Source organism: Stegodyphus dumicola, chromosome 9, assembly GCF_044657685.1.
Source record: "Stegodyphus dumicola isolate Sdum_Otavi_A_Nest chromosome 9, ASM4465768v1".
In the NCBI taxonomy this organism is placed as follows: Eukaryota; Metazoa; Arthropoda; class Arachnida; order Araneae; family Eresidae; genus Stegodyphus; species Stegodyphus dumicola.
In genome coordinates this window covers 188,607,682-188,632,893 of record NC_140776.1, presented here as the reverse complement: position 1 = coordinate 188,632,893, position 25,212 = coordinate 188,607,682, and the positions used below count along the sequence as shown (strand labels likewise).

The 25,212-nt window shown below is 32.3% G+C and overlaps 1 protein-coding gene across 1 annotated transcript in view; it reads right to left on the bottom strand.

Annotated features, from left to right (window-relative positions):
• The window catches only part of LOC146995585 (uncharacterized), a 518,442-nt gene that overhangs the window by 373,258 nt on the left and 119,972 nt on the right, over nucleotides 1-25,212 (bottom strand). The window lies entirely within an intron of this gene.

Sequence of the window (25,212 nt, the reverse complement as noted above, 5' to 3'; positions counted from 1 at the left end):
TAATTAAGATGCTAATTTTTAATCACATTATATTTATTCATATCTTCCAATGAACTAATTTTAAACCATAAACTTGCTAGTTAAGACATACTGTATTACTGTAGCTGCAGTCATGCTAACGAAATTATTGAGGCCCTCGGTAAAACTGAAATAATCTATGACTAATACACATTTTTGCAACGAAATCAAATTATGGTCCCACGGCCATAATGCTACTTCTTCACTTCGTATACAACCTCATTTAGTTTGCAATCTTAACATGTTACAACATGTCAAATATCCATCAGAATTACTTATATCCGATGAGTTTGAAATCATTTCTCGAAGAAAGATTTCTTTTTTGGAATAGAAGGTGTTGATGATCAGGCTCATCAATTGAGCTATCTCACTGCAAGTTATAGCAGGTTGTCCAATATTTATTCTTATGGATAATTATGAATGTCCGCATAAACTAAAATTTCTGAATAAGTACCTCAAACATCAAAACACTGCTCACAGGAAGTAGCCATCCAATTCACCTAACTTGAATCCCCATTAAAAATCTTTATGATGACTTAGATGCACTGCTTTTATTATAGTCCCCCTCTAACTAAGCTCAAGAAGATTTAAAATTGAACTATTAGAAAAATAGCTCTTATTGCCTTATGGCAGCTCCATATAGACAGGGCCAGATGAAAGGCGATTGGGCCCAGCATTTGAAAGGGGGTTACCATCAAAATAAACAAAAAAAATTTTGAAATTTAAAGCAAATTGCTTTTGACAATAATGGCTAAATTATGAATTATTCAAATAATTAAAAATATATTTATTTTAAGTTCGCATTGCTGGATGAGATTTATTAATGTGTTTATTATTATATAATATATGCTTTATAATATAGAAAACTCATACCCGTAAAAGTTCATGTCAAATGTATTGAATTTAATCGAGATAGTCCTATATTAGAGAGATTTTGCACTACGTACGCGAACTACTTTACGTACGTTAACTACTATGCACGTATATATGCACAAGCAATTATTTGCACAAACATACCAGCCATTGGTATAGTATCAAACGTCAATTGTTTCTTGCATTTGTAGTTCGCTATTCTTCTAATCGTTATAATTATTAGAGTCGTATTTTCTGACTACAATTACTAATTGTTGAATAAGGTAAGTACTAATTGTATTACATAATTTTATTGACAAAACAAGTGTTTTTTTAATTAAAAATTTAAGTATAGTATTTGATAAAAAATGGATACCTAATCTATCATTTTATCATTAGATGTCGAATCCACTGAAACGAGAAAGAGATGTAGGAAGAAAATTTAAAACTGATAGTCTAAAAAGGAAATTAAGTGCAAAAAGGAAAACGGAAAGTGAAAAACTCAGAGGAGCTTTAAACAAATTTTTTTTAATAGATAATGATGACAAAGGAGAAGGAGAAACTAATGACAAAGTTGAAGAAGAAAGTACTGATAAAAATGAAGAGGAAAATGACAAAAATGAAGAATTTCATGATAAAGATGAAGAAGATTAAGAACAATTGAAGAATGAAGAAGAAACATAATTGCCCATAATGGAGCCGGAACAAGAAGAAGCAAATATTGGAATGAAAATGGAATCACAGAATATAACTGATGATCCTGCGTCTTGGCCTGAGATTATTACTAAAAAAATAAGAGATTTAGTTATAACAGAATCACTAAAAGATCGTTTTGAACAATTAAAAAATCATAATGAATCTTTTGAGTTTTTGTGAAAACTTCAAAATATGGAAAAAGAAGTACTTCAAAAACATGCAGCTGAATTAAAAATTTCTCTAACAGATTCCAAGTTAACAGAAAATGATGTACCAAAAGTGAAAGAAGCTGATATAGATGGGAAAATGTTAGTTGAAGAACTGGAAGCTTTGAAATCTATTTTTCCTTCAGAATTTTTTGAAAATCCGTTTAAAATGTTCAAAGTTTTATCAGATAATGATAGACCACTGGCATTTCTAATCTTGTTTATTGCTCTCCGAGCTTCTGGAGAGGGATCATTTTTCAGAACAAAAAAACTATCTGAGAGCGACAATGAATCAGGATAGATTAAATAGTTTAGCAATTATGTCGATTAAAAGTGAAGATGCAAGGTAATTAGATTTTTAAACTATTTTAGAATTTACAGAACAAAAACTTAGAAATATGTAAATTCATGCGTTCATATCCGGTGATGTAAATTTATATTCAATAATTGTTTTTGTATTTTGAACATTTTTATTTTTTAATTTATGTAGAAGTTTACATCTCTGATGATTCATGACATTTGATATATTCATATATATATATATACTGAATTTGAATTTTATTTAAGTATTTAATTTTAGAGAGAGGTCTCCGCAAAAAAAAAAAAAAATTAATCGGGCCCCGCACCCTATTCGATCCGGGCCTGCATATAGATTACCATATCAAAACTTAAATGAAGGTCAGAAGTGAGTGACATCCTTCATTATTAGTTTTACTTGTTTGCATTCTTTCTAATTTTTTTAGCTTCACAACATAATATACAAATAGAAATAAATAGTCACAAATGTACCTAATTATTCACTATATATTACAACAGGTTAGCAATAATGAAAAAATTGCGTAAAATAAAATGCATAAATTAAATGAAGCTTACCTCAGAGAGAGAGGTCTTAAAAATAAGGCCTTGGGCCCCCCTTCTCTTTAGCCTGTGACCGAGTCACCGGCTGGTAATTAGTCATCACCCTAGTCCACGGCCGGCGCTGTAATAAAATGTTTAAATTAGAAATAAAATCTTTTAACATGGAGTTCAAGAAAAAAGTTGCATTCAGGAACATTAAAAAATTTAACACTAGCACACTAGAAACACAGATACAAGCATAAATAACAACGTATGAATTGATTTAATGCCACAAAAATTTGGCAATATACAAAAAATAAGACTGGAGAAAGTTTTTTGAATGCAGCACATCTCTCTAGTAATTCAAAGTGCCAATCGTTTCGATGGCATGGAAAGGGTAGCGTTTAATTTGATTTGCCAAACCGGCAACCTCCGTTCTTGCCTTTCTATCATTTGCACTCTCGGAGACCTCAATCAATGCACCATAAACTGATCCTAGATGAAACCTCACAGCTTTAACGGAATCTATTCGACATTTACAATGTGTTTCTGAGATTGGCTCCACTGTAAACAATTTCACATATCACTTGAGCATATCCCAGCAAACACCAAGTAAATCTGATGAAAAATCCCTGGTCGATAGCCGCAGTCAAACAATTTGCCATATCGCTGTGTACTAAGCTGTTATAACCACATGGAACGTAAAATGCTTTTGGATTTAGCTCGAGTATGCGTTTTGTACACCACTGTTCCGTCCCTACATACTGGATCCATTATCATATCCTTGCCTTCTGCACTTTTGTATTTGAAAATATCATTTATCAAGCTTTTTTAAGCATTCTTCTGTCAAACTCAAACCTGTGCTACGACAACAAAATGCTCACAAATCTCAACCGTTGTCACATAAACATTGACAATTTGTATTATCATAGACATTTGCTCCTGAAGACTTGCATCAGGAGTCCAATCTAGCATGATGGACCAATATTTGGCAGTCTGAGCATCTGCAATTATTTTCTCGAGAACCACTTCGCCCATCAGATGGAGGTGTTCATTTTGGATGTGATTCCGTAGATAATGGTCATGTATCTCAGCGTTTTTGATATGTTCTGTCAGCCTTTTTTATAACACAAATCCAGCAAAATTCCTTCCCCGGCCTTTACCTGCACAACTGTTTGTCTGTTTATCACAGATATACATACTTCCAGTTACAAAAATGTTTTAATTGACCCAAATACTTTTATTTTGGTATTTTTAAATTTAAGAGATTATAAATTACAAAATCTAACATTTCATTCATTTCTTTGCATTACATTCATTTACATTTTCTTCCTTGCAAAATTTAAGTACAAAAAGTCCAAAGCAGCCCATATCATTATTAACAAAGTGCCACATATGAGACTGACCACTGATACCCACTGAATCAAATGGTGCTTCGAAAATTTTCCTAACTTTCAGTAACCATAAATATTTCATAGGAAAATAAACTAACAATAATCGTATTCTTAACATTAATGACATCACTACTACCAAGGGGACTCAGCCCCTGCCACTCTTCCAGCCCTACCACCTTCAATTGATTTAAATAAGCACTCTTGCTGGTTTTTCCATCTAGCTGATGATTTGCAGTATAACGTTAATATGAATAGAATTTTAAAAAATCATTCTTTGGGGAATTCCTAAAATATTTTGAATCAGACACTAATAAAAAGAAATATGACTTATACGTAGTTTAGAATTAAATAAAAATATTTCTCAAATGGTTGATTCGAAACGTGCAAATCATATTGAATTTGCGTACAGAACAGAATCAGAATCAGTAAGAAACAATAGACTGGTGTGCAAAAATTAAGAACGAAGTCGAAAAACTAACATATCAGCTGAACGAAGAGGCAGAGCGGACAGAAAAACCAATCAGGAGATTAAGTAACGTGATATGCAGGTAGACGTAATGTGGGAGTGTCTGAGTAGTATAAAGCATGTTGTTGTTGTAAGATCAGTATTTCTGGCAAAGAGATTGCACGCCATATAGCAGTTAAAATCACACCGAGTTGCTGCCTCAGCGAGAAATGGCGAATAATCAATCTGTTAGACGACATCTTGATGCTTTTACCCAAGGTCGAATCATTAGGAAGTTGGAGGAAGGCCGCAGTGTGACAAGTGTGGCTGCAGAGATCGGAATTGCTAACAGCATCGTTTCACGACTTTGGAGACAATTTCAAACTACAGGAACAGCTATCCGGGGCTTTAGTAGTGGTCGTCCACAAGGAACCACACCCGCAGATGACCGGTATATTGCCTTACAGGCCAGAAGAAACAGGCGGCAGACAGTGCGAGAAATCGCTAGACACACGACTCAGGCGACTGGACGACCAATATCGCGTTTTACCGTGGCCAGAAGACTGCACGGTGGTGGTATGTTTGCACGACGCCCTGTACAGTGTGTACCTCTAATGCCTGCCCATCGGAGAAGGCGTTCTCTGTGGTGCCGGGAACACCGGAATTGAAGAGACAATGAATGGGGACAAGTACTCTTTACAGATGAGAGCAGATTCAGTCTGAGTAGCGATTCTCATCGCATACTCATCTGGAGAGAGCGGGGGAAGCCGCAATCATCCCTCGAACATCATTGAAAGGGACAGGTATGGAGGTGGCGGAGTTCTCGTTTGGAGAGACATCACGCTTGGTAGCCGTACAGACCTTCACATCTTCAACGCAGGTTCAGTTAACGGGACCCGTTATTGTAACGAGATTCTTCTTCCATATGTGCGTCTTTTTAGAAGCGCTATGGGTCCGCAGTTCCTTTTCATGGATGACAATGCACCATGTCATCGCACAGTAGCTGCCGAACAGCTCTTAGAGATTGAGGATATTGAACGTATGGATTGGCTGGCATGATCTCCGGATCTCAATCCCATCGAGCATGTATGGGATTTTCTAGGCAGACACTTGGCAGCTCGTACCTTACCACCAGTAACGATTCCGGAGCTTCGATTGGCGCTGCAAATGAATGGGCAGCAATGCCTCAACAACTCATTGACACCCTCATTCTCAGCATGGGCAGATGCTGTGAAACCTGCCTAGCAGTCAGGGGAGATCATATCCCCTATTAAAGACCGGATGTTTCTTGCTGGACACCCATCACAGGGATGTTTCGGCCTTCAGCCGCATTGCGCTCCATGCTACTTTTTCAATAAAGCTTCTTTTCATCCCTCTGATTTCTCTTTTAGTAAGTGTTGCTTACATTACTCATGTCCTTACGTATTGGGGATCTTACGGTATTAAATGTGTTGATTTCGAAAGCTTTTGTACAAAGTTATATTGAAAAAATTAATTGCCCTTCATTTTTGCACACCAGTGTATATGGCTAGGATTGAGTAAGTGAAAAGTGTGGATTCGCGTGCAATGGAGCCAGGACAATCTACTAGCACTAAGAATATCAAATAGAAATGACAAATTGTTTATGGAAAATGTAATGAAAGCTATCATTTCGGTTTCCTTGGAATGGAGATGAAAATGGAATCTCAGCCTTGATCTTTTGTTTGCAGTGAACTGTTATGAAATTATGCAGTGAACTGTCATGAAAGTTGAGCCTAAGCATGCTAATTTAAAGGATAAATCTAAAGAATATTTTAAGAGGAAATTTTCGAATTTTCGTAGTTCAAAAATAGTAAACAAGTAATGAAAGTTTTCATTATTTCAAGTAAAAAACCTTTGGAACTTAGAATTGTTAAGAATGGGGGCAGGTTCACATTATTGGAGAAAACCTTACATTACCAGCAGCTAAAGATATGGTTTTAAAATTATTAAACGAAAAAGAAACTAATGAACTTAATAATATTACGTTATCAAATGATCCAGTAAATTCATAACAGAGACACTTGTTCAAAAAATAAAACACAGCAAGTATTTCGCATTACAGTTGGATGAAAGTACTGATATAACGTACTCTGTTCAATTATTAGTTCAAATACGTTTTGAAGAAGATAAGTGAATTCCCGAACAGTATTTATTTTAAGAATGTCTTCATTACAGAGCAACTGTAAATGATATTTTCAAAGTACAGTACAAAGTCTTTCATCCGGACGTCTATAATCCGGAATGATCTATAATTCGGACCTCAAATCTACAAACACTCTATGCATGCGTGCGTTAAAAGAAATTTTTAATAAAGTAAAGAAATATATATTAAGCTTTTTTTGTAAGTTTTGATACCCTTTAGATCATAATTGTTCTTTATTTCATAAATTATGATTTCATATTTTTAATTGTATAATATCTGCATGCCATCTTACCAGATTTAAATTGATAATTTATTATCCAGAAAAATCCCATCTGGAACCGCCAAGTCCGGATTAAAGACTTTGTACTGTAACTGACAACTTTATGTCTGATAATGATATTTCTTGGAATATGTGCATTGCTGTATGAAGTGATGGAGCTCAGGCTTTAACAGGAAACATTCGGGTGTTATTTCTCAAATAAAAAATATCGCACCTGAAATAAATTTACTCACTGCTTCATTCATTGTGAAGCTTTGGTAGCTAAAACAATCCCCGAAAACCTGGAAACTGTTTTGAATCAAGCTGTGAAAACTATTAATTTTATTAAAAATGAAGAATTGAAGAATAAAATTTAAATTGGAGAATATTTATGATTTTATGCCAAGAGATGGGCAACGAACATGAAACGCTTTTGCTATACTCTGAAGTAAGGTGGTTATCCAGAAGCAAAGTTTTAAATCTTCTGTTTAAACTTTGATCAGAAATTAAAATTTTCCTGTATGATTAAAAATTAGAATTATAAAAATATTTATTTAGTGAATTCTGGTTGGCATGTTTAGCATATTTAGCTGATATTTTGGGAAAATTAAATGAATAAAATTTAGGATTGCAAGGATAATGTGTTAATTTATTTACCAATAAATGTTCTGTTAAAAAACTCGAGCTAATAATTAAAGAATTATGTAATAATATTTTCAACATTTTACCACCTTTTAGAAAAATAATTTTAAAATAATTTGAAATAAAAAAAATTAACGTACAACAATAAAATTCATTGTTTTTCATTAATAAATAATCTCAACATGTATTTACCCAAGGAGTATGAAAAAGGAAATTTTGCTCAAATCTACCTGAAATTTTACCTCGTTTGGAAAAAGAACAATTGAGAGAAATTTTCTGTGGTCAAACTCTAACTGAAGATTTAAAAAATAGCACATTTGTTAACTTCTGGCTAAACCCAAAAAAAAAAAAAAAAGAAGAAGAATGCATTTTCAAATAAAGATATTAAATTTATTGCCCTATTTTCACAACCGATTTGTGTGAACAAGGATTTTCTTCCATGTTAGATTTGAAAATAGATACACAATAAAATCAAAAGTGGATCCTAATTTATGGTTAAAAACTAAGTGAAATAAGACCAAACATAAAGAGATTCAAATATCTTAAGCACAGCCAAATTTCTGCCTAAATTGTAAAATTAAAGCTATTTAGAGGACATTTAAAAAATAGCACATTTGTTAACTTCTGGCTGAACAACAACAACAACAAAAAAAAAAAAAAAAAAAACATTTTCAAATAAAGCTATTAAATTTATTGCCCTATTTTCACAACCTATTTGTGTGAACAAGGATTTTCTTCCATGTTAGATTTGAAAATAGATACACAATAAAATCAAAAGTGGATCCTAATTTGTGGTTAAAAACTAAGTGAAATAAGACCAAACATAAAGAGATTCAAATATCTTAAGCACAGCCAAATTTCTGACTAAATTGTAAAGTTAAAGCTATTTAGAGGACATTTTGATAATTAAAATCGTAACCAATTTTTAATCTAACATTTTTATGTGTGCATATTAAATACATACAGCCAATAGGTTGTGAAAATGACAAAATATATTTCTTAATATCTCTATTGAGAAACTGAAAAATAATCATTGTAAAATGTAGTGGTGGTACATAAGTTTTTCAGTTTTTGTTTGGATGGTACACGTTGGTGAAAAGGTTGAGAACCACTGAATAAACACATACAGATGATCGATTTTAAATAATAAACCTTTAATCACAACAATTACTCTTCATAACTACTCGTTAAATCAACACTGAAGATATTTGAGTCGGAGAATAAATCGGACCAAGCATGGCAGCGACAGAGCGTTAAGTGTTTTTACGCATCTTGAAAATATCCGCTACAGTTACAGCTAGAAATTTGGGCATGCAGTTTGCGAGTAACAAAAATCTTGGCGAGTAACAAAAATCAATATCTCCACACTCAAATGAGACTTAACTAACACAAATGAGACTTAACTAACTTTTAGAAAATTACAGCTAAGTACTGATGTCTACTAAAACCACTGAAACTAAATAACTATGTTAAATCAATAAAACTTACGGGCGGTTTGACCCGAGTTGGGAGCCGCCGCCGCCGCCTGGAAGTCATCATCTCCTGTAAGAGAAACAAATGTATTTAGGAGCTTTTAATAGTTAGTGCACATATTACAAATATTTCTTACATTCAAAATCAGGTATGAAAAATCTTGAGATAACTGTATGCCAGTTTTTAGGAGGTACGGACATCAAGTAGAATTAATATAAATTATAAAAAACTACGAGTTGTTCGATGTAAATTTCTAAGCTTTTTCAAACAAATCTGTGTGCATTTTTCTTGAACTGCGTATGTCGGATTTTGAAAGGGGAATGAAAACTGGAGTCTGATGGATGGGACATTACTTTGATACTGTTTTTGATACTCATTCTATATTACTAAACCACTCAAATTAAGCATGAAGCATTCAAATAGGAAACACATCTGGATTTCAAAAATGCTTAAAATTGAAATATATTGTGTTAAAGAGGTACCAGATAAATATCCATGAGATCAGTGTAGCAATAATGTTTCACTATGATATTACAACAAAAGACCTACAGATCTTTCTATAAGCAGTAAATAATCAAGAAAAATATCATTCGTGTCTTTCGTGTTTAATCTTTCTAATCTTTAGATATTACAGCTGTACATTTCCACGAATGACTCATTATCTCTATAAAACGAATGATTCCCTGCAATAACTATAAAAAAAAGTTACTATACTTTATGTTATTTAAACATTAACCTAACAAAACAATACTCCCAATAAATGAGACTTGACTTCAGATGGGAAATTAAAACTAAGCACAGACGTCTTCTAAAAGCTACTACACTAAGCTGACTACTGATAAAAAATCTCTACTGATATCAAATCTCAAGAACTTTAGTTAAATTATGAATTAAAAACATTCAAAATCTTAATTGACAGATACTTAATCATACTCCTTATAATATATATGAAGATGCATAAAACTTACCTTAGGTGGTGGAGGAGATGGAGGTGGTGGACTAGGAGCAGATCGTGGAGGTGACGGCCTAGGAGCAGATGGTGGGGGTGGTGGAGGTGGAGGAGATGCCGCCCCCTGTAAAAGACACAAACATACTTACAAACTTTCAATACTATAACATATGACAGATACAATTTCATACAATAACTATACATATTCAACTTTCAATACAATACATATGAGAGCTTTTATGAGATACTGAAATCAGATAAAAGCTAATATAAATTATCAAGCAGTTGTTTTGCTGGATGTGAATTTTTGAGCTTTCCCAGACTTTTTACAACTGCAGCTACATCTTGCTGGTGCTGCTTTCCATTCCACACAGGTAGTCCAAAATGAAGTTGATATGTTTTTAGACTCACAGCCACCAAGTTTCTGGGCCAAAAGTTTTGAAAAACTACCAAAATATTGGCATAAAATCATGGATTTAGGTGGATTACTGCACTAAAGACACTGCTTTTATGTTCTTTTAATGTTATTAAGAGCTTTTTTTTGACGGAAATTTTTAAGATCAGGCACATTTCAACAATACAATTCCATGACAACACTACAAGAAATGAAATTATGAAATACTGTACAAAACACAGATTATATGATATTTGAAACATTTACTAGATAAAAATAAATGAGAAAATATAATTGCTATTGCAACACTGAAATAAAAGCAAGAAAACAATACTTAAAGGAACAGCAGAAATCATTTAAGAGAGTACCAGACATTTCCAAATATAAGCCGACCTGCATACAATTCAAGATTTTGTTTCAAAAATTCAGTCAAAATTGAAGACACACATGTGCAAATTGCATCAAAAGTCTAGTTATATTGAAAATCCAGCCAAGTTCCTTTTTCTGGCCTTTATTTGCACGATTGTTTGTCTGTCTTCCACTTAAAAAAGTGTTTTAAATGACGCAAGTATTTATGTTTTGCCATTTTTAAATCCAAAAGATTATAAATTTCAAAATATAACATTTTATACATTTCTTTGGCTATCGTATATTTGTGTTTAGGAAAATTATGCATTCCTTATTAAAAAAAAATCTTGATGTGAACACAATATGACTTTCTTGTATGGAACATTTATACACATTTTTAATGCATTTGAATTTATACTTAATTCCTCAAATTTGAGATATATTTTTCATTCATTTAATTCAGTTCTCACTTTGTGGCAAGAGAAAAATATGTAAAAACCCAAAATTCCTTCATTAAAAATTGAAAAATATGAAAAAACATAAATTTCATTTGTCTTACCAGAAATGACGTGCCTGCCCGACCTTTTGTTATGGACCGTGTAATTGGCCGGTGCTGGAACAAAAATTTTTAATTAGCCATTTATAAATCTGAAAGATCATAAATTTCAAAATATAACATTTTAAACATTTCCCATATCATTAACAAAGTAAGGAAGTATGGAAGTACCACATATCAGAGAACGAAATGAACGAAATGCTGCTTCCTAAATTTTCCCAACTTTCAGTAACTATATATATTTCATAGGAAAATAAACTAACCATAATCATATTCTTAACATTAATGACATCTATCAGGGTTCATAGCCACATTTTAGTTAAAAAAATAAGCACCTATAAGCACTTTTCAAGCACATTTTAAGGAAAAAATAAGCACTTGTCTAATTACATTATCAGGGTTCATAGCCGCATTTTAGTTAAAAAAATAAGCACCTATAAGCACTTTTCAAGCACATTTTAAGGAAAAAATAAGCACTTGACTAATTACATTATACACAACTGCATAACCTTAAAAGAAAAATTAGACTTGTAATTTAAAATATGAGCAACGCAATATTTATTAAGAAAATGAGCATTACCTCAACCATGGAAAACAATTAACTTTTTTTTAAATTTTAAATGACAGTTCAATTTACAGAATTAGTTTACAATGAGAGAAAAAAAAACTATGCAGAACTAAACTATATTACCACATTTAATGATGAAATTTCAGTTCAAAATATAGAAAATAAATAATAATAAGCCATATTAACTTATTCGTTTGGCACCTAATAATAAATACAATTTATTTTTCCACTCATATTAATATTTAAATAATTTAACTTAAATCAAAATTTTGAACATTTTCTAAATTTTCATTGCATAACAGTTTGCCCTTAACATATATTCCAAGTAAAGTAATTTAAGTAAAAAAGAGGTACATTTCTGAAATCAGGAGACAGGAAATTGCTTCATGCACTCATCCTTTAACAGTAAAAGCTTAACTAACCAGCATACTCGGAAATTGCCGAATATTCCGTGTCGAGCGTAACTGGAAAAAGAGGAGGGGGGGATTGTAGCAGTTCTTTAGATTCCTCGGCTAAATAAATGATTTTGACATTTGAATATGTGCATCATATAAAAATAGACCAACTGAACTGAGAAATATTCTGCTTAGAAAGCACAGTAAAAACTCTTTTAAGTGTTCATAAACAAATCTCAGACTGAACATCAAAATTAATTATCTCTGCAAAATACCGCAAACGTTATTGCGCAATACGTGCGGCGTAATTCTTCCACATGTGATATTACGCAATCGGAATCAACAGCTGCCGGTATTCGGAGAATAAAGAACAAAATAAAAGAAAAGAAAGAGACTTACTAATCTGGGGTGTTTCCGATTCTAATTTTCAACAGACTGCGTTAAATTTCCGGAATAGAATCAATCTTCGCTTAGGTTGGGTAGACCGCAAAAACTTTTAGTCCTATTCAATCCAGATTGGACAGTGACAAAAAAAAAAAAATTCCGCTGCTTCAATATTAGAGATTTTGGGGAGAAAGGGAAGAACCTCCCAACCTCCGTACTGTATAATGTATTGGGGGGGGGGGGAAATTCTTTTGATTATTTGATTACTTTCCTTTTATTTAAGCCATTCCGAATATTATTCCTTAGAAAGCTAATATGTGTAAAAACACACCCATTTTTTGGAAGTTTATCTATACTTCACCAGTTACTGCAACTATATTATTATAAATATTCATGCATATACTCATAATATAAGCATAACGATCATAATAAACTGACCACGCGGAACGAGAATGCAAATTATTAAAATCTTGACAAAAATTCAAACGTGTGTAGTATTTGATGGGAGGAAAAGAATACCGAATGTACCGAATTTTCTACCGTTTTTACAATTCTTTGACCAATAGAACGACGTGCACCTGTCTGTAATCTCGTGCGTAATATAGGTTACGTTAATGCAGAGAAAGGGGGGAAGCAATTTCCGGGAGTATGATTCACCATCTGACGTTGCATATAAGGAAGAAAAGTTGTTTATTTAGTTTCGGCTTTAGTACGAGGAAAAATGCACGTTCATTAAAAAAAAGGGGGGATTAAAAAAAAGCACTAAAAGCAAAAAATAAGCACTAAAAACAAAAAATAAGGGCTTTGCATAAAATGTAAGCACCTATAAGGGCCTTTATATTTTATTTTCAAATATAAGGACTTATAAGCACTTGTAAGGACCGCTACGAACCCTGTCTATACTGCCAAGGGGACTCGGCCCCTGCTACTCTTCCAGCCCTAGTGCCTTCAATGGATTTAAATAAGTTTGCTGGTTTTCCCAACTAGCTGAGGATTTGCAGTATAATGTTAATATGAAAGAAAAAAAAATTTTTAATCCTTCTTTGCAGAATTCTTAACAGATTCTGAATCAGACACTCGTAATAAGAAATATGACTTGTATGTAGTTTAGAGTTTAAAAAAAATGAAGATATTTTTCCAGGGTTCGTACACATTTCCTTACATGAAAATTAAGGACTTTTAAGGACCATCAAATAAAAAATTAAGGACCTATCAGCAAACAAAAAAAAAAAAAAAAAAAAAAAAAAAAAAAAACGAATAGGAATTTGTCTAGAAACTCTTTAAACTGCAGCAGAATTTCATCCCAATCATCTTGTAAAAAAAGTTTATTTTGCATTAATACCGGTAGAACTATTTTCATTTTCTTCTGGGCTTTTTCTGGACTTTTATAACCATCAATCGCGGGTCTATACAAGATGCATTTCGATTAAGAGAATAATTTATTGGACATTTAGACATTAAGTGTTGTACTATTGTTAAGACACATTGTTGACCTTCTTGTTTCAATGCAAAACTTTCAGCTTGTGAAATGTCCTTCTTGCGGCATTTTTGAATATTCTAGTTTCAAAATTTTAAAGTGCTGAAGGCAATCATTTACAAGTTTTAAGATATCTTCAGCAAAAAAGGGAATAAGTGGTTTATCACTTTGATAATATTCAAAGAAAGGCAATAATATTTTCGACAGAGAGAGGAAAAAATTTCATTTTATAAGAAATGTTTCATCTTTAGTTGCCTCCAAAATATTTGAGAAGGATTTCGATTAAATTTTTTTTAAACTTCATTTCAACTTCTTTAATGTACAGTAGCAAGTCATCCCATATTTCAATGGCTCTTTCAACTGCTGGAACATCTTGCAACCATCGGTAAAAGCAGAACTTCACAGGTAGCTTTTTTAAGCCAGATATACTTAAAAAATCTTCACGTCTTGCAGGAAAATCTTTAAAAATCCAATATAAGGAGGATAAGAATGATGGAATGTCCCAGCCAGTGGATGACATCCCATGCTTGAAAGCATTGTTAAGAATGTGTAAAACACTTGTCCCTAATGTCAAGCATTGAATGTTATATTCCTTTGTCAAGTCCTGTTGCAATAAACCATAAAATTTCCAGTTTACTGCAGGACCATCCATCGATATTTGTAAAAGTTTTGACAAGTCTAGTTTTTCAACACATTCATAAAATTTGGATAAAATAATTTCACTTGTTGCATGCCCTACAAATGCAGAAGTAAGGTACTGAGTTCTGACCTTATTTTCTTGATGCCAGTACCTCACATAAATATCTAGTTGCTTCTTTTGATTTGTCAGATTAAGAGTCTCATCAAATAGTAATGTAAAAAACTCAGCATTTTTACAATGCTTTAGTAACAAAGTTTTAAAATAAGGGCCAAGACCAAAATAACAGATATAAGTACATTTCTTTTTACCACATGAAAACTATTTTGCAATGGAACTATCCGGGAACATTTTAGTGAATAACGGCCCAATATCATCGCACGATTTAAAAGAATAGTGGCTTTTGATGCACTTAAAAGACCACAATATTTCTGCATCTGTAACTTCAGATTTGAAAAGAAAAGAATTGATTTTATTATTTTTTACACTTATTGATGTTGAATTAGCAGTTACATCTTTTCCTGAAGTAGACGCTTCTTCTAACTTGACAAAATTCATGATAGTGTTAGAACAAACTGCAGTTGAGAAGGGAAAGATGTTTTGCAGCTAAAAGGGGCATTATATGCAAGGCATTAGTAAAATTAAGTATCGCAAAATGTATATATATATATATATATATATATATAATAAGACATCTATATATATAATAAGAAATGCATACTGAAAATATACATTTTTAACTATATACATATATATAGTATATAGTACAGTATATATATACAGTACAAATTCCGAGATCCGGACATCCAATATCCGGAATGATCTAAAATCCGGACCTCAAAGCCACCACCAACCAATTTTTTAGGGCTTTTTGGAGGGAAGGGGTATGCTTGACGCATACACATTAGATTTTTTTCCTCATCATAAAAAAACATGTCGGAAATCCCGATTCTTAATCTCAGTTTGGCGCTAAATAAAATATCTCATTATTGAAGAAATAATTATTTTAGCATAAATTTGTGTGATTAGTAACATGACTCCATAGCTGCGTATCTGCTTGGCATAATCCCAAACTGAAACATTTGTTATATTTACACCAACTAATATTTTATATCCTTGATGCCGAAATCGCGAATCATTATTTATTGTATTTTGCTTTCATCACCGCATGTTTATCAACGGATGACAGCTTGAGTGATGAATCATGCAGCGACGCCAAATAACAGAGTATTATCCGATTACAGATTTAAGTTTAATGCGCTAAAATGTTGACAAGGGGAGATTTAACAGAAATTTCTTTTGTTATGCTAAAAATAGATTTTGTTAATGATACTAATAGGACAAATGATTATATTTAGTGCTATTTGAATTAAGAATAACTGATTTATTAGACTAGAAGAGAAACATGCTAATGTGACAATCAAAATCGTAAAAAGAACCTTGTATTTAGTAACAACTTGTATCTATATACTTACGCAAAATACAAGGTTGTTTTTATGATTTTAACTGATTTGTAATTCACATAAAGCCAGAACCTGCGCCAGAGCTCGCATTCGCACCAGGCGGCAGAATTCAGGGAAGTTAAACAGAAGTTTTTCATTGCGATGATAATGCCCCAATCATCAATCAATTAACGGAGGGCGAAATCTGTAGTATGGTTCTAAATCCAGAAAATACAGCTACCGATAGTGAAGAAAGTAACAGAGAGGTTACTGAACGAGAAAAAATTTTGATTGACAAGTTATTCAGAATTCTCGACACAGCAATTACAGGACTTGAACAATGGACTTAATGACTCAAGAAGAAATATGTCTATAGTATTAGTCTAGTATCAGCAGAGAGTAGTACAGTATCAGCAGAGAACTAGTGATACTAGTACACTATCAGCAGAGAAAACAAATCAAACAACTCACATTGAAAGAAATGTTTAATAAAGTAAACATATAAATATTAAGCTCTTTTCTTTTGTAAATTTTGATACCCTTTAAATCATAAATGCTTCATTATTTCATAAATCAGGATTTCATATTTTCAATTTTATAATTTCTACGTGCCATCTTAGTAGATTTAAAATGATCTAATATCCAGAAAAATCTCAAATCTGGGATAGCCGAAGTCCCGACCTCGGACTTTGTACTGTATAAATATATATATATATATAATACAGAATGTATATTTTCAGTTAAACCTCTACCCAATAACTTTAGTAATTCATGAGAGTTAATTTTGCATCTACTTAATTCATGAAACTTAGTTTCAATTAGTTGTTTTCAGCTTTAAAAATATTAAAAATTTTTTAATTAGTTAGTTGTTTTCAACTAATAATTGTATCGCCATTAGCAAAAATAATGCATTACTATCAACAGCATAGGATTAAACCAAATACTTAATTGTCTATTGAAGCTTCAAAACGTATTTCCGAACTTCACTTTTTCTCGGCTAGTGTTACCGAATTTGCCCTTGGCGACCTAAAATCGAAATGGAGCCAACAGATTTCCCGCAAAATCGATAACAGACCCTCTTCAGAAATAAACTCATAATCCCGATATCCCATATATATAGTATGTGCAAAAGGGAATAAACTCCGCGGAAGGTGATAAAAAATTAATTTAGGGCTTAATTGAAACAAACACAGAAATTAAGCTACGCAAAACCGTGTAAAACAAATTGAAATGATAAAACGAAACTTAATTTTCATGTGAATTTTCAGCGCTGACTCTCCCATTATAGAAATTTCAATTTGTTTCAGACAAAGACCACATTTAGCTTTATAAGGATTGTCATCCATCAATATCCAGTCTTTGTAGTCAGCTTGATGAAGCCACAGTTTATTGAAAATGCACTTTCCAGGCATCTCGTTCCTATTGGCGTCGGAAGGGTTGTGGCCTTCCAGGTTGGGATTGCTCTAATTTTGACAAATATTTTCAGAATCCCCCCACCCTTTTTTTTTCTTTCTCGAGCACCTTCATCATCACTTTCGCCTCATAAAGAACTTCCGGCTTCACACTTTCGTTACAATCTGCCTAAATTTATGGATAACACCTGTTTCGAAAGATTGGGTGAATAGCCAATCAGACACCGATACTTTCGTTCGGGTAGCTAATTGGTTTTTTTTTTTTTTTTTTTTTTTTTTTAATCGTTTGCAACCCAAATCCGTCAACAGATTGGTTAAGAGCCGTGCAATTTTAATTCCATATTCACGAGAAATCGCAATTCACACATAGAATGGCAATCATTAGAAATGATAAGAAATGTCAAATGAGCAAAATTAAGGACCGTTTATTCATTTTGGCCAAAATTAAAGACTTTTATAAGGACCAAAAATCATTTTTGAAAAAATTAAGGACTTTAAAGAACCGTACGAACCCTGTTTTTCAAATGTTTAATCTCAAATATACCTTTTGTGCTCAAATTATATGCAAATCATATTGAATTTGAGTACAGAATACAAGCAACATCATAACAAACAATCCATCAAAAATTTTTGGCTTACACAGACAATTGAAATTTCAAAACTAATTTATCTTTGGTAAGTATAGGACACATGAAGAAACATTAGATTTCTCGATTTTTAATTATTACAAATAGAAATTGCAAGCAAATGATTACAAATTATTTATAATTACATTATTTAAACATGTACACAACAAAACAATGCTCTTACTCAAGACTTCAACTGGAAAATTAAGACAAAAAACTGATGTCTAATAAAAGCTCTAAAACTAAGTCTAATGAAAATTCTAGTAACCAAGTTACTTGAAATATTAAAAAAAGTTACTATACTTAATGTTATTTAAACATTAACCTAACAAAACAATACTCCCAATAAACGAAACTTCACTTCAGATGGGAAATTAAAACTAAGCACAGACGTCTTCTAAAAGCTCCTACACTAAGCTGACTACTGATAAAAAATCTCTACTGATAATCAAATCTCAAGAACTTTAGTTAAATTATGAATTAAAAACATTCAAAAGCTTAATTGACAGATACTTAATCATACTCCTTGTAATATATATGAAGATGCATAAAACTTACCTTAGGTGGGCAGGGTGGTGGACGTGGTGGACAAGGAGTAGATGGTGCAGGTGGTGGACAAGGAGTAGATGGTGCAGGTGGAGGTGGTGGACAAGAAGGAGAAGATGGTGCAGGTGGAGGTGGTGGACAAGCAGGAGTAGATTGTGCAGGTGGAGGAGATGCCGCCCACTGTAAAAGCAACAAACATACTTAGAAACTTTCAATACTATACATATTAGAGATACAATTTCATGCAATACTACACTCAAATTTCAATACAATACATATGAGAGCTTTTACGAGATCAGTGCAGCAATAATGTGCCGCTAAGATATTATATCAAAAAAGATCTTACAAAGATCTTAGTAACAGTAAATAATCAAGACAAATATCTTTCATGTCTTTCGTGTTTAATCTTTCTACTCTTTAGATGTTATAGCTGGATGAGAAAGGCAGTTGCACAAATGACGCATTATGTCGGTCATTACTTAAAGTCTCAGATGGGGTTTAAACTCCGTTAGGATACAGAATAAAGTAAATCATTTTCCAAGCTGCTCACAGCTTTACAACAGAGTAAGATATTTTAAAATCTTTGAACTGACTTTCTTACACAGATTTATAGGAAAATCTTAGGCTTTCTTACACAGATTTATAGGATACCAGAAAGCCACGAAAGTCTCTCTTTCCATCCTGGCATCAACCAAAGACAAAACAAATGCATATTCTTTCTCTAAAGATGTTTATGGACTAATGATATTGATTGAAGGGAAAAAGGGAATGTTAAAAAATATTTTAAAGTAAGAAATTCTTTAATTTTTGGGGGTGCAGACATTGTGTGGGTCACTTTTTTAACATAAATTTTATCTGAAAAGTTTGGGTGCAGGCAATACATAAGTGTATAAGGTAAATTTTCTTTAAAATTTGAAAAGAGAAACTGCTTAGATAGTATTATGATGTTCAATAACCATTGATAATATTCCTGTTTAATAAAAATTGAAACTTTTCCGAGTTTTAAATCTCCATACTAAAAAGAATAATAAATCTGCTAGGAATTTCCTAAACACAAAACTCAAGAAAAATACTATGTTTTCCACTGCTAAAAATACTGCTGTAACAATAAAAATATATTTTGAATGTTTAAAATAAAAATACATCAAAATTAATGAATTTTTTTAAAGACATGCTTTAGAGAAATGTTAAGGGAGGGAAAATTGTTCTTACCTCTTCAAGTCCTGGCAGACTTTCCTTCACTTTAAAAAAAAGAAAAAAAAAAATTCATTGAACTGTATGTACACAGTGCATGATAAAACAAAAATGCATATTCAACAAAAAATTAACATTAACATAGAATCTAACAATGAAATGGATTTGGGGGAAAAACACTTCATTTAAAAAGTAAATAAATAAATAAAAACCAAAATTGTAAACAAATCAAAAGGGAAATTTATTTTAAATTATCAATACTTTCTTTGTATCATCAGTTCACTCTTACTTTGACACACATTTTTCTTCTAATTCCATTCATTTCCATTTCAAACAGAAATGGTATTGAGAGACCTTCCCTTTAATAATATCTGTTGTTACTGCATTTTTAGAATATTTATAAAAAAACAATATGAAAAGCATAATATAAAGGAGAAAATCAGCATTTAGTCCTTATTTCTTAAAATGCATCTAATTAATAGTTGACTATATGGCAACGAAATCTGTCGACCTTTTGATTTCTTCCAATATTGTCATCAAAATATTGTTGGGTACTTACGAGTTCGTGGATTTAGATTTTGGATAACAACACTTGATAAAGAATAGAAACACAATTTATGAGACAATATTACTCAGGACAGCTCCAAAAACATGTTTACAGTCATCGAAATACTACGACAAATAACGCTAAAACAATCAGCAACACAGGCTTCAGGCTATAAAGCTATAATGGTAAAGAAAGCCTCACGGTGAAGCAACAGAGAATGGCTCCCGACTCGGTTTGTTCTCGGAGAGTACTATCGAGACTCTCCGAGCTACGAATCGTAATGCACTCGATGCATCAACTCGCGATGCTCAGACTAGACACCTCGACGTTAGAATAGATCAACTCGATAGACTATCAGACACTACTACTTCGCATACCGGCAGGGTTATATAGCTTTTAGGTTCCTTTCGAGAACATTCGTGCCAAATCGGTAAGAATTTGTTCTAGAATGTTCTCCGTCAGTCCACGGCATATTGCCAACTTTTTCGCCTCAGAGATTTTGCACCAAGGCAACCTGCTTTCCCTTGCCATTTTCTAGCAACCCTAAATCCACCTTGCACTATTTTACTGCAGCTGGACATTTTGTAAGAATATTAAAATATATTTTCAAACATTTATTTCAACAGTTACACCAAAGTTTTAACTGAAAGCAAGTTTTCTGCTTCAAATGAACCAAAAATTTAAAGAGCACAAATTATTTTTACAACATTAATCCCAAAATGAAGTTTTACAACTTTCTTAATAGTATTCGCAACTGACAGCGCTGCTTCCTTAGTACCATTCAAAAATCAGTTATCGTGTTCACGTGTTACATCCAAAACCTATTATAAATAGTAATGTTTGAATTTATGGTATTTATTATTAAGTTTTCATGGCTTTACTTTTTCATATTTGGGATACCAATGTTAAATGAAAAAACAAAGCTTCACTATGCTACTGAATGAATAGCAGTTTTGAATGCATGAGGCATACTAACGTGCACATCACTGAAAGATTTTCTGCATGTTTAGAAAATGCATATTTAAGTAACGGAAAATGCAAATGTTCGTGTGCCTGGTGCCCATTTTCGGGCGAAGGACTACCATATTCAAAATTGGATGACTCTAGGTTACCGAGAAACAGGCAAAGATTCGTGCATATTGTTCATTATTTAATGTCTTTTAAGCTTTGCGGCACAGTGTGTCCGGTCTGGACACACCTAAAAGTTTCCTTCTGTACGCACACAAAAATTGAGTTAAAAAGGGTTTATAGGTTACACTGAACCTTCTTTATTTACAGTAGATGGCAGCTCAACACAAACCAGTCCATATATTTTAGCCATGTTTAGTTTTTTAAGACCCTTATTTTTCAAAGAAATCTTCCAGACTTTTTTAGGATATAAAAGGTTTGTTTGAAAAGAAATTTCTATGTTATTTTTTTAGCTAAATACTAATCTCCTTATTCTATACTAATTTTAAATTTTTACCTTGAAATCTTGCCTAAAACCAAACGGCGAACCCTAGGTGTGCCCAGACCGGGCTCACAGATAACCTAGGACAACTGAGAGTCTGTATTCTTTGCTCTCCGCATCTCATCGGTCAGTTCATTGACAGCAAAGCTCGTTTCAGAATTCTTTTTGAAACTCTATTCAATCAGTGCACCCACTTTAAGCACACCCACAGAATTAAATGATAAGTGCTATCTTCACAAAATTTTTACTTCTGTACTCTCTAGGCCTAGTTAGACTGCCTAGATTTTTTCTTTTTTTTTTTAATCAAAACTCGAACTTTAAAAGGTTGCGTGCTGGAAAGGGTTAATGAATATGCCAAACTTCAAAACGCGCCAAAATTTAAATTCACGAATATCTTAGGGAATTTTGAATAAAAAACTTTAATTTTTTGCAGGTATTCCGATTTTGTCTCAAAATATGTATGCTAGAAGAATGCTATGTATAAATCTAATACATGTCAAGTCGCACTTTTGAGACATGGAAACACAAGTTAAGGCCCGTCCACACGAGTACGCTCGAAACGTAGCTGACGAACGCGCTTTTACGTTACCAGCGTAAAAGCATCCAAACCAGTACGCTTGCGAAGAGTGTGTTTAACCAACAGAATTACTTTGCACAAAAATCACGTGATGCTGTAATATAAGCATCAACACAGCTGTATCTTCGCTTTTATAGCTGAAACTTTACTACTAAGTGCAATTATTAAGCAGAGGAAAAACCGCAAAAAAAAAACAATTTAATTTTGCATTTGTTTTAAAAATGATTTTATTATGAATGATTATTTAAATTCTATGCGTGATGTAATCAGCTCCCTGATTAGTTACTGAATATTTGTGCATTACCGCGCCATTTTAAAATTTTATTATTCATCTCTTCAAATTCCTCAGGTTTCAAATGGAATGGATATGTCCGTTTCGAAGATGAATGTTCTTATTGGTAATTACCAAGAATTATTGGTATTGGAATAAAAAAATTGCCATTTGAGACCTAATTTTGGCCAACCTGGCTTTCCTAATCAAAGATTTATTTATAAATTATTAATAGCCTCAGAGGAAATTTATTTTAAATTTTTGGAGAAAACCTCGCTAATTGCTTCTTCAATGAAGTGCAAGAGATGTGTGTGGTACTTATCAATGTACGACAGGTAAAATACTTTAAAAAAATGTAAATACATCATTTTCTTTTACTTTATAATTGTATACTTCAACTTTTATTAAAAAAAGTAATACGTTTTCAAAAATTCCTGAGATATTTATTGCCACATATGTTTTAATGTTAAATAATTAAATCCTATAAAACCTATTTTAAAGTATTTAAGTAATATTTTAATTCTTTTAAACGTTGGTATGATGTTTTTAATTTGATATTCAATTTAAGTAATATTTTAATCCAATTAAATGCTGGCGCAATGTTTTTATAGCAGTGATTTTATTCTATTATATGAAAGTAATAATTTAACCTTACTTTAGCATTTTATACTCTTAGTAAATGTATTTATTTACATTTGTCAGCCATCTTAAAAAACAACGTTTTCAACAAAAAATTAATCCACTATTTTTAACAATATTTACTTTTTAAAGTTTCTAATACTTTATGCAAAAAATACGTAAAAACAGCATTTTTCAAGATGGCTGATGACTGTAAAAACCGCGCCAACAATGTAAATCTCCAAAAATCGATGCAACCATCTACCAAAGTAGCACCTAATTTTTTTTCTCTTGAAAATATAAGGTAAAATATCATTAATTATACTTTGCTTTTCAGAATTTTTTGTTTTTGTATTCTTTTATGTTATTTATTGCTCATTTCACTGTTTTTAAGATATTGAAAAGTTTTGAGTGGTATTTTTAGGAAACAAAGTTCTTAACCTCCTTTATACCATTTAAGTTCTTAAGATTTTGCTAAGGGAAGTTGGTTAATTTATTTATTAGGATAATTAATATTTGTATTAAGGGATATTGCTTATTTCATTGTAATTTTGTTATACGTAATAACTTTTTTTATGAAGTTTTTCTACAGAGTAAAATTCTATGCAGTTTTTTAATTTAACGTTTGGTGTTCCCTGCAGCCAATTTTCCGGTACATTTAAACGCCAGACGAAGGCCACCAGCAAAGCTGCTAGTAACGAATAAAGTAAGAAATGAAAACAATAATAATAGGTAAAATAAGAATATAATGATTCATGGTGAGGTTCGAACTTGCCACCTTTCCATTTGCAAAGCAGTGCGCTGACCACTCAGCTTATCTGTGATAGCAGTGTTTGTGAAAAATAATGTAACAAGTAGAAGTCAATGCAAAGGTAATTTAATTAAACTTCAATATATGGTTACTGTATGACACAATTGTAACTTTCCTCCAAAATTTCGTAATTGTATTTTATTGAATAGTCTTTCACAGTCAACTGCTTTATTTTAGAAGTTGTTATATTGCTGAAGTTAGTTTTTGGTGTATTTAATACTGGGATACTTATAGAGCTTCTTATTACACATGATATAGCCAATATTTATAATAAATAAGGAGAATTTTGTAAGGCAGAAAGTTTGATTTCGTAGAAACTGTAATTTATTTAGGTTCCTATTACTTACGGTGTTATAAATAGGTGAAGCATATGGATATACTGGTCGGATCATTGATTTATAAATATACAGTATGGCGTGAACAAAGCTGTTTATTTTATTGCTGTATACAGTTATGATATTTCTAAGCAAAAACTCATCTCTGATGCCACATTGAAACAGGTAAGCAAGAAGGTTTTCTGATTATGACACGTGATAAAAACTCGGTCGGCTATTGGCTATTCGCACGCGTCGTGGGCGGGCGAATAGCTATGTCAGAAGTATATACCTTACATTATGTAAAATTCTCAGAAATAGAAACACAATTTTGATAGCAAATTCTAATCTCTAAAGCAGTGGTTCCCAATCTATGTTATGTACTTCCCAGAGGCTCCTTAATCAATCCAGGAAAATACTGCTCGGCTGTTCCTCGGAACCACACCATACCAGAAATTTCTCGCTCCGATACTCAGGCCTTCCGGAATTCCCAAAATCTGTTTGAAGCTTCTCAAATCTTAGTCTCAAAAAAATAGATTTTTGCTGTAAGTTTTGCTGTCTGTGCTTAAATAAATACTGTCTATTCTTGTGAATGTTATAAATATGCTGTATCCACCACTATCTGTTAAAAATTTTACTTTTTTTATTGCAGCTTATGGAGTATAAAATCACAAGATAAGAATGTCTGGGAAGAACAACTCTGACATAGA